This window comes from Schistocerca serialis, chromosome 4 (assembly GCF_023864345.2).
Source record: "Schistocerca serialis cubense isolate TAMUIC-IGC-003099 chromosome 4, iqSchSeri2.2, whole genome shotgun sequence".
Taxonomy (NCBI): Eukaryota; Metazoa; Arthropoda; class Insecta; order Orthoptera; family Acrididae; genus Schistocerca; species Schistocerca serialis.
The window spans coordinates 32,798,779-32,817,375 of NC_064641.1; the positions used below are offsets into that span (position 1 = coordinate 32,798,779).

Below are 18,597 nucleotides of genomic sequence, written 5' to 3' on the forward strand. Positions count from 1 at the left end.
CGCCACAGTCTGGAACCGCGCGGCCGCTACGGTCGCAGGTTCGAATCCTGCCTCGGACATGGCTGTGTGTGATGTCCTTAGGTTAGTTAGGTTTAAGTAGTTCTAAGTTCTAGGGGACTGATGACTTCAGAAGTTAAGTCCCATAGTGCTCAGAGCCATTTGAACCATTTTTGAATATGTGGTGCAGCAGGAAGCAGAAAGCCGAACGACATCGGGCAAGTTTTCCAACAGGCATCATTGTTGTTGTTGTGGTCTTCAGTCCTGAGACTGGTTTGATGCAGTTCTCCATGCTACTATATCCTGTGCAAGCTGTTTCATCTCCCAGTACCTACTGCAAACTGCATCCTTCTGAATATGTGTAGTGTTGGTCTCCCTTTACGATTTTTACCTCCACGCTGCCCTCCAATACTAAACTGGTGATCCCTTGAGGCCTCAGAATATGCCCTACCAACCGATCCCTTCTTCTAGTCAAGTTGTGCCACAAATTTCTCTTCTCTCCAATTCTATTCAGTACCTCCTCATTACTTATGTGATCTAACCATCTCTTCTTCAGGATCATTATAATTGGAAAAAATGGATCGCCGTGAAAAGAAACTTACGAGAAACCCGATGGTTCAGACCAAGCTTCTCGACAACGAATCTTTGGCGCAGTAGAGAGCAGCCAGTTTTGGACCGTGTGGGAGGACGTATGCCAGTAAGCACCGACAAACTTACCCGTGAAATTCACGGTCCGAATAATACCGTGTCGAGAGCAATTACAATCCTTCCGCAAACATCGTGTATCAGCAATGGAGCCAAAGGATTTTGGAATACGCCGACTAAAAGTGAAGGTCACATGCATCAACGGTCCAATATTTATGAAACTTTGTGGAGTTGTTTAGCGCATAACGGGTACAGAATGATTAAACGTTCATTCCATTCGGAACTGATTTGCATAATGAACATTAGTTCGATGTGCGATCCTCAGGTCGGCCAGAGTGGCCTAGCGGTTCCAGGCGCTTAAGTCTGGAACCGCGCGACCGCTACGGTCGCAGGTTCGAATCCTGCCTCGGGCATGGATATGTGTGATGTCCTTAGGTTAGTTAGGTTTAAGTAGTTCTAAGTTCTAGGGGACTGATGACCTCAGATGTTAAGTCTCATAGTGCTCAGAGCCATTTGAACCATTTTTTTGCGATCCTCACAGGCACGAATATACTCTCGTACTTTTTGTGTCATGGAAGCAAACAGTCTCAGCATCTCACCTTGAAGAATTTCTTACAGTGCCAGAAACGCATACTGCGCTTTTTCACGTAGATTGCTGTGTGGAGGCAGGTGCTAACGTATAAATTTCTCCGTTGTATCCCAGATATGCTCTACTGGTTACCAAGCTGGCGACTGGTTCGCCCAGTCAAGGATCATTGCATTCCTCAAGGCTTTTAAGGTGGGAACTCCCGTGCGAGGTCTTGCACTATCTTGCTGGAATATGTGATTTGGTGCCCTGGTCATAAGAGAGTTTAATATTCTTGCCACATACTGATGAGTATTCATCCTCGCTTCAACCATTACCAAATTAATCCTTTTGTCGTATTCCATAGGTCTCCAGACCATAATTCCAGCAGCTGAAGAGATAAAGGACTCCAGACTCGGCTTCCTGTGACACTGCACCACAACGTCTAAGGACGCGCTGGCGTCCACCTAACCGTTACAAAGAGAAGAGAAACTCATCGCTGACCGCCACAAAATGCCATGCAACGTCCCACCTGACTCTGGCTCTACACTTTGCAAGTCTCTGTTGTCTGTGGTTTGGCGCAAGCCGTCAACGATGCATGACAACTCGAGATAGGCCAGCCACCAGTAATCCGTTCCCAGTCGTTCGTGGTGACACTCTACTTGTAGCCTCTGACCCGATTCTGACAGCTGACAAGTACGTAAGCATCCTGTCTGATTACCTGCATCCATTCATATCCACTGTGCATTCAGAAGAATGTACTTCTGGCTCTGAGCACTATGGGACTTAACATCTATGGTCATCAGTCCCCTAGAACTTAGAACTACCTAAACCTAACTAACCTAAGGACATCACACAACACCCAGTCATCACGAGGCAGAGAAAATCCCTGACCCCGCCGGGAATCGAACCCGGGAACCCGGGCGCGGGGAGCGAGAACGCCAGAAGAACTTGGGCAATTCCGCAGGATAATGAGACACCGCACACGTCCATAATTGGTACAAAGTGGGTCCAGGAAAACTCTTCTGAGTTTGAACACTTCCGCTAGCCGCTAAACTTCCCTGACATGAATATTATTGATCGTACCTGGAATGCCTTGCAGCGTGCTGTTCAGAAGAGATCTCCACCTCCTCGTACTCTTACGGATTTATGGAGAGCCTTGCAGCATTCATGGTGTCAGTTCCCTCCAGCAATACTTCAGACATTAGTCTAGTCCATGCCACGTCGTGTTGCGGCCCTTCTGGATGGTCGCGGGGCCCTAGACGATATTAGGCAGGCATACCAGTTTCTTTGGCTCTTCAGTGTATTACGAGATACAACATTAACGATAGAAAGATGTAGCGTGACGCACACTTAGGGGATCTAATAGGCCGCCCGTATTGGTACGAGGTAAGATGAATTTGTTGCACAGCTGAAAGCTAGCGAGCCCAGGGCACGGAGCACGTCTCAGCCAGCTATGCTGGTTGACCGTTTCCGGCCAGCCAAGTGTAGAGAGGAGCAGCGTCACCGGAAACGGGAAAATCTCCGTATGGCGTATTTGGACGATGCGTTGATCGCTTAAGAGGGCCGGCTGTGCTCCCAGCAATGGCGGGCTTTGAGACAAACTGAAAGATGGCTTCTTACAGTCCTATGAGAGTCTAAATAATTCACATCACGTACTTAAGCAGATCCGAATACATCGGCGATCTCAGATAAATGAAGCCCATCCAAATACACAGCAATATTTCAATACTTTTAAAACTAAAGAAGTTAGTATTTCACTGTGAAAAATCGTTTACACCCTGAAACTCTGAATTAACAACTTTTAATCTCTTCATGCGATTTCAACACATGATATCGCAGATGATAGCATTTACTATAGCTGTCATCTCTGAAAGCTACATTTCTGTATCTATTTTATTTACTGACTGACGACATCTTTTATGTTTCATTATGCACATGTTTGTCAGAACATCGTATCCACCACAATTACACAGGAAATGGATATACATGTATACCTCGTATCTTGTCATACTTTTGTAGTTATTTAATGAACATTTTACTATTTTGCCAGTAACTTTATTTAAAAGTTGGTTGCAAGTGCAATTAGGAAACTGTGCTGATTTAAAAGTGGTCGGCACCACAATTGAAGAGGCAACCGAAAGACGTTTATGTCAAATGGCATAAATAATTGTATAAATAACATTTAACGACAATTCGTTCTCATTTAACGTGACCGCACTTGCACAAAAATAATGGCTTAATTATTTATGGACAAAACCTGTGTTTATATTTATTGTGAAAGTTCCGAGTGTGACCGAATATTTACAACTTTCCTTTACTTAAATATTGTTGTACTACATTAGTTTAGTATGGGAAAGTGGTCATGTTGAGTCAAATTATGTCTGTAGAGCGTAGGAGCGATATATTTTTGGCAGGGATGACCGTCACCCAATAGTAAAGCAGACACTAGCGTAACACTACGGGAGTCAAGTGCAGACTGGGACGTTTTGAGTGAAGATTTCAAGGGAGCGATTTTGGACACTTTCACGCGAGTTCTGGAAGCATACAGACCTGCCTGTGGTAACGGGCAGTCTTCGATCATGGAGATGTCTGATTCTTGGCAGTGAACCGCCACTACCATACTTTAATTTCTCAAGGGACAGAACTGAGGATAGACAGAGAATGAGTTACTATTCTTTGGATCGAGTGAGATAATTTGTAAATCATTATGTTGAACTTTGAGGTTCGCCGATGACATTGTAATTCTGTCAGAGACAGCAAAGGACTTGGAAGAGCAGTTGAACGGAATAAATAGTGTCTTGAAAGGAGGATATAAGATGAACATCAACAAAATCAAAACGAGGTTAATGGAATGTAGTCGAATTAAATCGGGTGATGCTGAGGGAATTAGATTAGGAAATGAGACCGTTAAAGTAGTAAAAGAGCTTTGCTATTTGGGGAGAAAAATAACTGATGATGGTCCAAGTAGAGAGGATATAAAATGTAGACTGGCAACGGCAAGGAAAGCATTTCTGAAGAAGAGAAATTTGTTAACATCGAGTATAGATTTAAGTGTCAGGAAGTCATTTCTGAAAGTATTTGTATGGAGTGTAGCCATGTATGGAAGTGAAACGTGGACGATAAATAGTTTGGACAAGAAGAGAATAGAAGCTTTCGAAATGTGGTGCTACAGAAGAATGCTGAAGATTAGATGGGTAGATCATATAACTAATGAGGAAGTGTTGAATAGGATTGGAGAAAAAAGAAGTTTGTGGCACAACTTGACTATAAGAAGGGATCGGTTGGTAGGACATGTTCTGAGGCATCAAGGGATCACCAATTTAGTATTGGAGGGCAGCGTGGAGGGTAAAAAACGTAGAGGGAGACCAAGAGATGAATACACTAAACAGATTCAGAAGGATGTAGGTTGCAGTAGGTACTGGGAGACAAAGAAGCTTGCACAGGATAGAGTAGCATGGAGAGCTGCATCAAACCAGTCTCAGGACTGAAGACCACAACAACAACAACATGTTGAACTCTGAACTGCTTTGAGCTGGTGAATGTTTCGTGTATTTTGATTACGAAATGGACCTAGTTTTCGCCTATCTTTGATGACTATTTAGTTCGAGGATTTTGTTAACATCCTTGTAACGCTCTCAACAACTTTACTGCATTTGATAAGTATATTTTCTGTCTGTATCTTAACTGAATATCATAGGACCACTTCCTGTGTATCTGAAAAGTCCTTTCTCGGATAAACATTATTCAACATAATTCTCTGTTGTCCACGTCAATTACAGACGTTAGAATAGAATCCTTCTTATCAAATTATTTATTTAAATTCTAATTTTTATTTCTGTGTATTTTATCAACTCGCAATTCTAGCCAGTGCATAGACTATTTGATTGTAGTGTCGCAGATACAGATCATTATTTGCAGCGGGTTAGCTGTGCGGCATGAAAGCAGACATACGCGGCTCAACCCTATGACCACTTTGAGCTATTCTTTTTAAAAGGAGCGGTGCATAGCTTAATTACCTAAAGGACAGGTAACCGCAGCTCAAGACGCATCTGGTTTGCTAGCAGGGGATGCTGTTTATAAAATCAACTACGCAAGCAGTAATCGTTAGGCAACGCCACAAAGGGAAACTGCAAATGCTGCCTCTTCAAAACTTAAAAATAAAAAATATCGACAACCTGCACTGGTTTCACATATATTTCACCGATGAACCACTTACTAGGAAGTTAAAACCGGCTGTGATGCTGTTTGTGTAACCTGAGTGCGAGACGCACAGTTAAGGTAGGCCTATATCGTTTTGCAGAACTCTTGGAATGCTTTCCCAATTTTTATCTTTTTGGGTGCTGCTATGCTATGTTCCATCTTACTGACGGTAATAGTCTTAATAAGAACAGATGACCAGATAAACAAGCAAAAAATTTTTGGCTTGCCTTCTCGTGCCTAAATCTGTAAGTAGGCTGTTTACGTTTTCTTGTTGGCAACGTTACGTAGCGCTCTGTATGAAAATCACTGGCTGTGCTGCGTGCAGTCTGTGGCTAGTTTGCATTGTTGTCTGCCATTGTAGTGTTGGGCAGCGGCAGCTGAATGTGAACAGCGCGTAGCGTTGCGCAGTTGGAGGTGAGTCGCCAGCAGTGGTGGATGTGGAGAGAGAAATGGCGGAGTTTTGATATTTGTAAGAATGGATGTTATGAACTCCTATATATATTATGACTTTTGATGACTATTAAGGTAAATACATTGTTTGTTCTCTATCAAAATCTTTCATTTGCTAACTATGCCTATCAGTAGTTAGTGCCTTCCGTAGTTTGAATCTTTTATTTAGCTGGCAGTAGTGGTGCTCGCTGTATTGCAGTAGTTCGAGTAACCAAGATTTTTGTGAGGTAATCGATTTGTGAAACGCAGAGATTAATGTTAGTCAGGGCCATTTTTTTTTGTAGGGATTTTTGAAAGTCAGATTGCGTTGCGCTAAAAATATTGTGTCAGTTTAAGCCCAGTCTTGTATAATTTTTCATAGGGGACGTTTCAAATCAAATCGTACAACATCATAAGACGAATTTCATTTGAAAGTAAACACTTCTATAACCAAATGCATTTCGAAGAATAATATCTCCAATATTAGGTGGGTTTATTTCCATTAATAAGACGTAGATAATTCATATGTACGACTTATTCTGGACAAGCTGTCTGATAGGGGGAGACAAAATTTCGATTTTACTCGTAGTAGATGATTCAAACACAGGGCTATGTTGATCAGTAATACACATAGGAACACCTTCCAGAGGTCACAAGCTGTTCCTCGCATCGTATTTACATTACACACACGTTCTATAAACTGTAGAAAGCAATATTCGCTTACGAGGATGATGTTTAACTGAATAAGGTAGATCATACACGTCACTGTTTACACAAATTTTGATGTGGTTGCAAAAATTAATTTTTCATATTTTGTTTCTTGACTCATCTGAAATTTCTTAAGTTTTTTTCCAAGACTGTACATGTGCATAGATAAGTGTTTATATACATCACTATTGCTAAATGTCTACTTGCAAATGACTGCACAAGGTGAATACGAACTCGCACTTTAAAATTTCAGAGGTTGTTAAGAGGTATTTGCTGAGTATTTTGCTATAAGAGACCTGTGGTCTCCTTTGATTCGGTTAATAGTAGTTTATTTCGTTTGATTTATTTCCTCCTGCGTGTGACAGAGCAAACTGGTAATGTTTTATTTCGTACTTAGTATTGTGACCGGAGAGACAGACAATCTCAAAGAGAAAGTTTTGTGATCGGACTTTTTTTTTAGGAAAAAACAGTGATAATTTACGGTCAGAATTGTACCCCATCATTACTTTTGTTCCAGATGTATCAAAAATATCACTAATTAACGGAAAAGATCACAGTTAACTTAAAGTTTTTCTGGTTCATTCGCATAAGGAAGTGGAGACATGCTAATTTCTTGGGCCGCGTTGCAACGGTACTTGACTGCAGTAATTTCCTTACTTTCTCGAGACGAAAGTAAATTCAGTTTGATAATAATAACTAACTAACTTCACTTTCATAGTGTCTAATGAAGTTAAAAATCTTGCGAATTTCATTCTGGCACTAAAAACAAACTGTTTCTACTTCTACGAAGAGAACTGGTTCCAAAATTTGTCCCTTCGGGACTGGCGACAGGATTTAGAAGACACAATCACTTATTTTACGAAGAAAAATAATCTATGTGAATTTTTAGTTGTTCCTGCTTTAGCTGTAAGTATTGGCGGTGTGGTTTAGCGTAAAAATATAGTTATCAAGCGGTAATTAAAGTAAGATAGAAGTGAAGTGTTAAATGTTATTTCTAGAGAAAACCACCCCCTAAATTTCAACTAAACGAAACGAAATAATTATGACAGTCTTAACAATAAGCAAACAGGAAACATGTAATTGAATGTAAAACCACCTTCAAGATGGGCACAAGACGGAAACACGTCGCGCATTAAACAAAATCGCCTTCTGTTGTGACCGGTAGCTGTTGTTATTCTACACCCTATAAAAGAACAGTCACGGAGTTCAACCGCAACCATTATGGATAAAATTCGCTTGTTGTTTAATTACTCTGTGTATTGTTTTGCACGTTTGGGTGATAAATTATACGCTGTGGTGAAGCTGTTTTCCCAGAAACAAAGTTAATTGGTGCAATAAACTGAGTAATTAAATCACAGTTTCATTACTGCTTTGCAAAGAGTCACCCGAGAGCAAGGCTACCTTGATAATGGTTGGGGGTTGTTTTGGGGAAGGAGACCAGACAACGAGGTCATCGGTCTCATCGGATTAGGAAAGGACGGGGAAGGAAGTCGGCCGTGCCCTTTGAAAGGAACCATCCCGGCATTTGCCTGGAGCGATTTTAGGGGAATCACGGAAAACCTAAATCAGGATGGCCGGACGCGGGTACCTTGATAAGGGGTGGGGCAAATAAAAGTGGCCAGGAGAACAGAGTTTCAGAGTATACAGAAAGCAGAGGAAAGGAAATAGGGTACTGATCTGACTACAGCAGATGTTGAAAATGACCACCATTCATCTCTTGGCACTTTTGGGTCCTGATCATCAAGTTACTGAAGGCGGATCGTAGTTGGACTGCTGGACCTGCTGCAGTCCCATCCGAGATGTTCTGCTGTAGTTCTTGAAGACAATGAGGGTTGTTGCGATGCACCTTAGACTTGAGGTCGCCCCACACAAAGTAATCGCATACTGGCAGATCAGGCTTCCTGGGTGGCCAGCTAGGTCCGCCTTCGCTAACAGCCATGTCAGGCGCGAAGATGGTGTAAATGTGCTCCAAGGTTCAGCCTTTTGTATGGACAGTTGCCCCATCCTGTTGAAAGAAATGTGGTGTGGTTATCCGCATACATTCACGTCCAGTCGAATCCACTCGCGCGGTCCACTTTTATTTGACGCACCCTGTTGAAAACAGTCGGAGAATATCCCCGAATGGGCTCTGAAATTTTAAGCGTGGCATTGGGGTTTTCAAGAAGGGTCATCGAACAGATGCACAGAACTATAGGTCCACATCTGTGACAGAGGACTACATCTCTGAGCACGGTCTGTCGTAGAATTTTGTCCGCAGCTCGTGGTCTCGCTGTAGCGTTCTCGGTTCCCGAGCACGGGGTCCCGGGTTCGATTCCCCGAGGGGTCAGGGATTTTCACCTGCCTCGAGATGGCTGGGTGTTTGTGTTGTCCTCATTTCCTCATCATCACGAAAGTGGCGAGATTGGGCTGAGGAAAGGTTGGGACTTTGTACGGGCGCTGATAACCGCGCAGTTGAGCGCGCCACAAACCAATCATCATCATCATCATCATCATCGTCGTAGAATTTTGAAATATGTTTTATGATGATGTATTATGACATTTTTGGAACCGAAGACTTTCTCTGTAGGAACAACTGGGGTTCCGAAAAGTACGATCGTGTGAAAGTAGCTCGCTCTGTTCGCCCCCGAGGTCCAAAAAGCAGTAGACACTGGTGTCCAGATGTATGCCGTGTCCTTCCGGAAAGCGTTCGACACAGTTCCGCACTCAACATAAAGAAATGTAACGTATTGTACATAAACAATAATGGGTCTTCCATTATTGTATGATAACATGATTTCCGAAGAGTCACTGGAATCAGTCTCATCCATAAAATATATAAGAATACCCATACGGAGCGATTTAAAGTGGAATGACGACATGAAACTAACCGCAAGTTAAGGCAAATGCCAGACAGAGACTCGTTGCGAGAATCCTCAGGAAGTGTAGTCCACCCACAGAGGAGGTAGCATATAAAACATTCGTTCGACCAATAGTTGAATATTGCTCGTCTCTTTGGAATGCCTACTAAATACGATTGGTACAGGAACTAGAGAGGGTCCAAAGAAGAGCAGCGTGTCTCGTTACCGATTCACTTAGTAAGCGCGAAAGCGTCAAGGAAGAGCTCAGCCAATTACAATGTAGAGGCAACAAGGGAAGCGTTGTGTGTCACGTTTACTGTTAAAATTCCAAGTGTGTGCGTTCCACGAAAGTCAGCCAATGTATTCTTTCCTTCTGTGTATATCTCGCAGAAAGAACATGAATGTAAAATTACAGTGTATCGACCTCATACGGAGGCTTATCAGCAATCGTTTTCCTTACTAACAATTCGCGAAAGTGTGGGAAAGTGGTAGCGGTACACAGAGTACGCTCCTGCAAACACCGTAAGGTGGCTTGCGAAGTATATTAGATGTGGGTGCTGAATATGCAAAATTGGCAAGCAGACGTTTAAATAAGCACTACTATATGCATAGCCGCAAGCCCGCCCGGTTGGCCGTGCAGTCTAACGCACGGCTTTCCGGGCGGGAAGGAGCGCCTGGTCCCCGGCACGAATCCGCCCAGCGGATTTGTGTCGAGGTCCGGTGAACCGGCCAGTCTGTGGATGGCTTTTAGGCGGTTTTCCAGCCGCCTCGGCGAATCTGGGCTGGTTCCCCTTATTCCGCCTCAGCTACACTATGTCGGCGATAGCTGCGCAAACAAGTTCTCCATGTACGCGTACACCACCATTACTCTACCACGCAAACATAGGGGTTACACTCGCCTGGTGTGAGGCGTTCCCTGGGGGGGGGGGGGGGGGGGGCACCAAACAGTAACCCTGAAACAGTGGTTTGGTGTGGGGCGACAGAGGGGACTGAGGTAGTCGTCGTGGAGTTGTGGGACACTGTGGCTGCGGTGGGGACGGAGCCTCTCCGTCGTTTCTAGGTCCCCGCTTGACATACATACATACATATGCAAAGCCAGGCTCTGTAGGAGAGGCCACTAATGCACCCCACTAACTATTCCCGACTCCAAGAGGAAAGGGGGGAGTAGTAGTAGTAGTAGTAGTAGCAGTAGTAGTAGTAGTACACAAAGTACCCTCCTCCACACACCGAAAGATGACTTGCGAAATGTAGCAGATGTAGGTGCTGTGTAGGCGAAATTGGGAAATACAGTGTTATTACAAATGATTGAAGCGATTTCACTGCTCTACAATAACTTTATTATTTGAGATATTTTCACAATGCTTTGCACACACATACAAAAACTCAAAACGTTTTTTTAGGCATTCACAAATGTTCGATATGTGCCCCTTTAGTGATTCGGCAGACATCAAGCCGATAATCAAGTTCCTCCCACACTCGGCGCAGCATGTCCCCATCAATGAGTTCGAAAGCATCGTTGATGCGAGCTCACAGTTCTGGCACGTTTCTTGGTAGAGGAGGTTTAAACACTGAATCTCTCACATAACCCCACAGAAAGAAATCGCATGGGGTTAAGTCGGGAGAGCGTGGAGGCCATGACATGAATTGCTGATCAGGATCTCCACCACAACCGATCCACCGGTTTTCCAATCTTCTGTTTAAGAAATACCGAACATCATGATGGAAGTGCGGTGGAGCACCATCCTGTTGAAAGATGAAGTCGGCGCTGTCGGTCTCCAGCTGTGGCATGAGCCAATTTTCCAGCATGTCCAGATACACGTGTCCTGCAACGTTTTTTTCGCAGAAGAAAAAGAGGCCGTAAACTTTAAACCGTGAGATTACACAAAACATGTTAACTTTTGATGAATTGCGAATTTTCTGCACAAATGCGTGAGGATTCTCTACCGCCCAGATTCGCACATTGTGTCTGTTCACTTCACCATTTATAAAAAACGTTGCTTCATCACTGAAAACAAGTTTCGCACTGAACGCATCCTCTTCCATGAGCTGTTGCAACTGCGCCGAAAATTCAAAGCGTTGGACTTTGTCATCGGGTGTCAGGGCTTGTAGTAATTGTGAACGGTAAGGCTTCTGCTTTAGCCTTTTCCGTAAGATTTTCCAAACCGTCGCCTTTGGTACGTTTAGCTCCCTGCTTGCTTTATTCGTCGACTTCCGTGGGCTACGCGTGAAACCTGCCCGCACGCGTTCAACCGTTTCTTCGCTCACTGCAGGCCGACCTGATGATTTCCCCTTACAGAGGCATCCAGAAGCTTTAAACTGCGCATACCATCGCCGAATGGAGTTAGCAGTTGGTGGATCTTTGTTGAACTTCGTCCTGAAGTGTCGTTGCACTGTTATGACTGACTGATGTGAGTGCATTTCAAGCACGACATACGCTTTCTCGGCTCCTGTCGCCATTTTGTCTCACTGCGCTCTCGAGCGCTCTGGCGGCAGAAACCTGAAGTGCGGCTTCAGCCGAACAAAACTGTATGAGTTTTTCTACGTATCTGTAGTGTGTCGTGACCATATGTCAATGAATTGAGCTAAAGTGAATTTATGAAATCGCTTCAATCATTTAGATTAACATTACTGTAGGCAGAGCGAGGCTCCGCAGCATAAATATGTCGCTAATGCACAAATGTGTCCTGCGATCGACTCAGAGGTACGCCTGTTCGAATCCTGATGATGGGTGAAATTGTCAGTACCAGTATTTGGCCAGCAGGGGGGAGGAGAGGTGGTGGTCCGAAGTTCCTGATCACCAGGCTTTGCGCCAAAGCCATGGATTAAATTCCGAACCTCTCCGCTGGGTCTCATGATGTTGGGGTATGTGGCCTTGCTGATGGTGACCCCTCCATCGAATAGAGACGTTAATCTCAGCGGCTCCCTGGGTGCTGTTCTTCATCCACATCTAAAAGATTACTCTGCAATTCACACTTAAGTGCTTGGCGGAGAGTTCTTTGGACCATCACCAAGCTTTCTCTACCGTTCCACTCTCTATTACACTTAAATCTTTTTGAACGAGTTCTGATTTCTCTTATTTTTCTCATGGGGTTTTCTGTCAGATTACGAGACAGAGTTTCGTTGTGGGAGCTGTTAAGGTCATCTCGCATTGAAGTCCGCGCTAAGTGTCGAGATTCAGTAAAACACCACCAATCTTCGAGATTTTGTGTCCTTTTAAATTTGAATTGCTTGTTTCGTTGCTTCTGCAACACTGTTCTGACCTATTTTGTATACCACGAGTGTTCAGTGCAATCTTTCTTTAATTTATTTGGTATAAATATCCCAACTGCTGCAGCTACTATTTCCTTGAACTTAAGCCACATCTGATCTACAGTGACATAGCCAGTATGGAAGGAGTGGAGACTGTCTCTTAGGCTGGCGTCAAGCAGATTTTTATCTGTAACTTCCTGGCAGATTAAAACTGTGTGCCCTACCGAGACTCGAACTCGGGACCTTTGCCTTTCGCGGGCAAGTGCTCTACCAACTGAGCTACCGAAGCACGACTCACGCCCGGTACTCACAGCTTTACTTCTGCCAGTACCTCGTCTCCTACCTTCCAAACTTTACAGAAGCTCTCCTGCGAAGGTAGGAGACGAAGTACTGGCAGAAGTAAAGCTGTGAGTACCGCGCGTGAGTCGTGCTTCGGTAGCTCAGTTGGTAGAGCACTTGCCCGCGAAAGGCAAAGGTCCCGAGTTCGAGTCTCGGTCGGGCAAACAGTTTTAATGTGCCAGGAAGTTTCATATCAACGCACACTCCGCTGCAGAGTGAAAATCTCATTCTGGAAATTTTTATCTGCTGTTTTAAATACCTATGTTTTGCGTTTACTTTTCGTGGATACAGATGTTGCGTTGGTCAGTCTCACTACAACGACCTTGTGATCGCTAATCCCTGTCTCCATCATGATGCTTCCTGTTTGCTCACGTTTATTTGTTGCTATAAGAGATCAAGAAAGTTTTCGCGACCATTTAAACTTTTAGTGGGCTCCTGGTCGTATTACTCAAAATAATTTTTGGGGAAACCGTTTAGTACACTTTATGACGGTGTTTTATTTTACCACCGGCTTTGAAAGTGTATTTTTCCAATATATTGTGGGTAAATTGAAATCACCATCAAGTACAGTTCTATGAGTGGGGCACCTATTTGAGATGATTCTCTTAGTTTTCTTTGAACTGCTCAGCAACCGTATCATCTGAGTCGGGAGGTAGGTAAAAAGAACCAGTGACTATATTAATTTATTCCGGTTGTCAACTATAATCTCTATCGATACTAACTCATAGGAACTATCTACTTCACTTTCACTACAAGATAAACTACTTCTGACAGCAACAAAACCGCCCCCACCAGCTGTAATTAATCTATGCTTTCTTAACATCATTGGGCCCTCTGTAAAAGTTTCATCCGAACTTATCTCCGACTTCAGCTAGCTTTTGGTACCTATAACTGTTTGAGCTTCAGTGCTTTCTATTAGCACCTGGAGCTCTGGTTCTTTCCAAACACAGCAACGACACGTCAGAAGAAAGATACTAATTGGTGATAATTCTACGCTCTACCGGTGTTCGTCCTGCACCAGTTGAGAACTGCTTAACTAAAAAAACCACCCAGTCTACCCGTGTAGCCGCCTCTTTCGTGTAATGGAACCCTGACCAATTAAGCGGAACGCGAAACCGCACCAGCCTACGCCGAAAGGCGTGTACAGGTACAGCTGCGCATGCAGCTTCAACACGATACCGCAGTTCATTAAGAGTAGTGACTAGCGTATTGTGACCAGCCAGTTGCTCAGCCACCATTGTCCAGACGTTTTCAATTGGTGAGAGATCTGGAGAACGTGCTGGCCAGGGCAGCAGACGAACATTTTCTGTATCCAGAAAGGCCCGTACAGGACCTGCAACATGCGGTCGTGCATTATCCTGCTGAAATGTAGGGTTTCGCAGGGATCGAATGAAAGGTAGAGCCACGGGTCGTAACACATCTGAAATGTAACGTCAACTGTTCAAAGTGCCGTCATTGCGAACAAGAGGTGACCGAGACGTGTAACCAATGGCACGCCATACCATCACGCCGGGTGATACGCCAGTACGGCGATAACGAATACACGCTTCCAATGTGCGTTCACCGCGGTGTCGCCAAACACGGATGCGACCATCATGATGCTGTAAACAGAACCTGGATTCATCCGAAAAATGACGTTTTACCATTCGTGCACCCGGGTTCGTCGTCGAGTACACCATCGCAGGCGCTCCTGTCTGTGATGCAGCGTCGAGGGTAACCGCAGCCATGGTCTCCGAGCTGATAGTCCATGCTGCTGCAAACGTCGTCGGACTGCTCGTGCAGATGGTAGTTGTCTTGCAAACGTCCCCATCTGCTGACTCAGGGATCCAGACGTGGCTGCACGATCCGTTATAGACATGCGGGTAAGTTGCCGTCATCTCGACTGCTAGTGATACGAGGCCGTTGGGATACAGCACGGCCTTCCGTATTACCCTCCTGAACCCACCGATTCCATATTCTGCTAACAGTGTTAGATCTCGACCAACGCGAGCAACAATGTCGCGATAAGATAAACCCCAATCGCGATAGGCTACAATCCGACCTTTATGAAAGTCGGAAATGTGATGTTACGCATTTCTCCTCCTTACACGAGACATCACAACAACGTTTCACCAGGCAACGCCGGTCAACTGCTGTTTGTGTATGAGAAATCGGTTGGAAACTTTCCTCATGTCAGCACGTTGTAGGTGTCGCCAACGGAGCCAACCTTGTGTGAATGCTCTGAAAAGCTAATCATTTGCATATCTTACCATCTTCTTCCTGTCGGTTAAATTTCACGTCTGTGGCACGCCATCTTCGTCGTGTAGCAATTTTAATGGCCAGTAGTTTACATGTGCGACTCAACTCTCACATATTCACAATAAAAAGGCCCAATGTACACAGAGGAAGAATACAGTTTCTGACAAGTAGCTGAACCAACCCCTTTTTACTATATGCAGATATACATTTACGGTGAAAATATCACCTCTTTTCGAGTGATCGCAGGATACTATCTAGAGCTAGTGACTGGTGGCTGGCGCTCCCCATCCACTGCGTGGGCGCCCTCGGCCACCTCCTCACCCTCCCACTGCCGGTGCTGCCGCCGCTGCAGGCTTCTTACAACTTGGGAGGCGGGCGCCGCCGCCCGGAACTTCATTAGCGCAGAATTAATGGAACAACTCAAGTTTTAATTAATGGCAACATCCGAGCACACATTAGGAACAGGTCACAACTCGCAGATTGTCCGCTATCAGCTCCCCGCAGCTTCCGCCTCTGCGACATCTCGCTCACCTCTCTACTGCTGCGTTCCAACTCGACGAGGGCACCCTCACTGCATACACGCCGAAAGCACTACAAACGCCTTACTTCCCTCATTTACGACTGTTACCAATACGCCTGACAAGAGAACCTTATGCACGATTTTCTTCGCACTTATAGTATTTGAAGGTCAGTAGCCGGATGTGAATTTCCTACAGCAGTACGATGCAGTTCTCAAAATAAAAACTGGAAAAAAATCGAATTCGAAGATTAGAAGATTTCGACACACTATACAGTACAAAGCGTTTGCAGCATATTACGAGAAAGACTACCAACTCAGTCAGACAATCGCTTGTAGGTGAATACATAGCATTTAAGTGTTGTAATTGGAGCTCTCTGATTCAATTCTCACTAGTACTAACTTTCTTTTGCTTTTATGTATGTTTTCCATATTTTCTATAGAATGAAAATGTTAGTTAATAAATACTGAAACGTCCGGTTTTAATAAAAAACACTCCGTCTTCGGGCCACGACTGGCCTACCGGGACCATCCGACCGCCGTGTCATCCTCAGTGGAGGATGCGGATAGGAGGGGCGTGGTGTGAGCACACCGCTCTCCCAGTCGTTATGATGGTACTCTTAACCGAAGCCGCTACTATTCGGTCGAGTAGCTCCTCAATTGGCATCATGAGGCTGAGTGCACCCCGAAAAATGGCAACAGCGCATGGCGGCCTGGATGGTCACCCATCCAAGTGCCGACAACGCCCGACAGCGCTTAACTTCGGTGATCTGACGGGAACCGGTGTATCCACTGTGGCAAGGCCGTTGGCACATTTTTAATTTCAAATCTAATTGCTCCGAGCGCTATGGGAGTTAACATCTGAGGTCATCAGTCCCTTAGAACTTAGAACTACTTAAACCTAACTAACCTAAGGACATCACACACATCCATGCCCGAGATAGGATTCGAACCTGCGACGGTAGAGGTCGCGCGATTCCGGACTGAAGCGCCTAGAACCGCTTGGCCACCGCTGCCGGCCATTTTTAATAAAAATGAAAAATTTTTACTAATGTTTTGCATGAAAATACGAGTATTCAAAATGAAATTTAAATTTGGTATAAAAATGTGAAACGTGAAATAGAGAATGAAATACTTCTTTATTTCTAGAGATTTAACAGTATTATTGATGTATACAATATTTTCATTTAACAATAACTCATATCTGTATCAAATTTTAATTTATCTCCATGTGATTATAATAATTAATTAGCGATTAAAAATTAGAAGATGTTATTTTTTTAAAAAAACTAGCTGCTCCGGCCCACATGTCTAGTGAAATGGGAGAGAAAGAAAAGCGACAGGACACCTTTCTAATTTGTATGTGAATTGGATACGTGTCCTAGTCTCCTTCTCCCCCTGTCTCTGTTCATCTCCTCCACCTCCTCTCTTTGTCCATTCCTCCTTCTTACCCTCTCTCTGCCGTCACCTCTTCCCACTTCTCTCTCTCTCTCTTCCTGCCCCTCCTCCCTCCCCGTCTCTCTGTCAATCATCACCTCCCCCTTTCTCTGTGCAGCTTTTCCTCCCCCTCCCTCTCCACCACCTCCTGCCTCTTCTCTCTCCCACTCTCTCTGTCCATCACCTCGTCCCCCTCTGTCTCCATCTTCTTTTGTCATATCTCTCTGTCCATCTCCTCCTTTCCGCATTCTATATCCATTTCCTTCCACTCCTATGTCCTCCTCTTCCCCCTCTCTCTAACCTTGACCCTGCGCTTTGGGCTGACACACTGACCTCTGGGCAGCCTTGATTCTGCCACTGATGACAGCAGATACCACTACAGCCTACGCAGCAACAGGTTCCACAGATTCTTGATTGGGTTTAAATTTGGTCTGGTGGGTTGCCTGCACGCCAATCCATAGGTGCATCCTGTGCAGTAGATACGCTGCGAAGGGGGTGTGACTGCAGCGCATGTGTGATTGATTCACACACTGACCTGAGAGTGGTCTGTCCCTCACCGGTCACTGCCCACATTGTCCCATCAGACGGACCACATCATCGGGTGCCGTGATGTCGTATGTCCTGGTCAGCGATCTCAATTCTGCTGCGTTTACTTAACGGGGTCGTTTCAGTACTGTATCTGGTCCGTCAAGGTCTCCGATATACGTTGTTGCGTCGAATCTAGTGCATCTTACTGTCAGGAGAGCAACAAAAGGCTGTTCGGTGCGCTGTTGTCTTGTACTTTTCTGCTGAGATCATTCTTTCTTTTGAATGTTGGGCTCCATAAGGTTCTCTTTCTGTGCAGCGACCGTGGAATATAAAATTATAAATAATGTAGCAACCAGTCGCGGTTATATAATTTATTTATCTTGCTGCAAATCGATTTCAGCTGCATCATCGATGCATTTTTCTAACCAATACATGCCATAAGTAGAAGTACTGTCCTTGGCAGAGTTCTATCATGAAGAAATCAGTCAATGACACCTGCTTATTGCACGTATTACTAATGAGTATGTTTCTATTGGTACTTTTCACTCAGTCTTTAAACGGTTATGAAGTTACATGGGGGCATGTATTAAAAAAATGATTCCATGACTCATAAGTGAATGGAATTCAATGCAGCGGGCATTCCAAATTGCTTGTTGTATTTTTGTATGTCTGCAACTGATATTGCGAGATAAATGTCACCAGATCATATAAAATGCTGAATTTTTGGTTAGGGCGGATTACGAACAATAAAATACGTCTTTCGCTCTTCCAACAACTGAGTAAAAGCCCCGATACTGCATCCCGAATAATTTCCGTCCATTGTTTACAGTTCCGGTCTGCCCAGTTTGAGCCGCTAATATCTGTGCGATTCGCTCGGATAGCCCATACGTCACCACGCCCACACG

General features: G+C 44.5%; 1 protein-coding gene, 1 non-coding gene and 1 pseudogene across 2 annotated transcripts in view; 2 read left to right on the top strand and 1 right to left on the bottom strand.

Moving 5' to 3' along the window:
* LOC126473730 (protein Skeletor, isoforms B/C) overlaps positions 1-18,597 on the top strand; it is a 676,647-nt gene that overhangs the window by 524,823 nt on the left and 133,227 nt on the right. The gene's annotated exons all lie outside the window — the stretch shown is intronic.
* Trnas-cga (transfer RNA serine (anticodon CGA)) lies at positions 13,062-13,136 on the top strand. The gene has a single exon. It is a non-coding gene; the product is annotated as a tRNA-Ser (tRNA).
* LOC126476735 (5S ribosomal RNA) lies at positions 16,421-16,538 on the bottom strand (annotated as a pseudogene).